The sequence below is a fragment of the Malania oleifera genome, chromosome 9, assembly GCF_029873635.1.
Source record: "Malania oleifera isolate guangnan ecotype guangnan chromosome 9, ASM2987363v1, whole genome shotgun sequence".
NCBI classification, from domain to species: domain Eukaryota; kingdom Viridiplantae; phylum Streptophyta; class Magnoliopsida; order Santalales; family Ximeniaceae; genus Malania; species Malania oleifera.
In genome coordinates, this window is record NC_080425.1 from 14,174,851 (window position 1) to 14,175,811 (window position 961).

General features: G+C 42.0%; 1 non-coding gene across 1 annotated transcript; it reads left to right on the forward strand.

Moving 5' to 3' along the window:
* Nucleotides 1-486: 486 nt before the first annotated feature.
* On the forward strand, nucleotides 487-592 carry LOC131165190 (small nucleolar RNA R71). The gene has a single exon (XR_009139506.1). It is a non-coding gene; the product is annotated as a small nucleolar RNA R71 (small nucleolar RNA).
* The last annotated feature ends 369 nt before the right edge of the window (nucleotides 593-961 follow it).

Here is a 961-nt window from a genome sequence, read left to right on the forward strand (position 1 = left end):
AGAAGTAATGGTGCTGTTTCCACCCACGATTATAGGTATTCGAATAAGGGTCGTTGGACGATTTATCATACCAATTTTGGGTGGCTTTCACTTCCTCCTATATAGGCTCAGGTTAGGAGTATGCATGGGGGCAATTATAACATGTATGGAAAGGGTCAGAGCAAATTGCACAAACCTCTGCACACGCTATTGTCTGCATCCTAAGGACAAGCATTGATCTAATTTTTAGATATGACATGCAGGGTTGGGGCTAGGTCTTGGCTTGTGGTCAACTCGTAAACTCGCTTAGGTTTAGAGGTTGATAGATTGGGTAGTTTACGAGTGGCAGCCATGTGCTGCTGAGAATTTTTAGCCAAATTTTCAAAGAGAATCCAGACTTCGTTCTTGTGCTTTGTAAGGAAAGTACCTTCGCACAATGCATCAACCATGGACCCATCTCTCTCAGCTAACTCTTTGTAAAAAGTTTGAACTAATTGCCACTTGGGGACCTGATGATGTGGGCATTTAAGGAGCAAGTCCCTGAAATGCTCCCAAGTCTCAAAGAAAAGTTCCTCATCCATTTGTGTGAAACTCGTGATTGCCCTTCACAGTTGGTTAGTCTTCCTAATTAAGAAATACTTTTTTAGGAATTCAAGCTACATGGTGGCCCAGTTGGTCACTAAATTCAGCTCCAAGGACGTCAGCCAATATTTGGCCTTATCCTTTAGAGAGAATGGAAAAAGCCTAAGGCATAGGGCGTCATCACTAAAATTAGGTATACGGATGGTGGAGTAAATCTCCAAAAACTCATCCAAACGCTGATAAAGATTTTTCAGTGGAGTTCCTATGAAAGTTGGGAAGCATTGAGATGATTGAAATCTTAATCTCATATTACGCCACTTGAACATCTGGAGACCGAATGCAGGACAGTGATGTGTATGCATTTGGTATAAAGTAGTCCCTAAGCGGAAGTGGTTGCTCT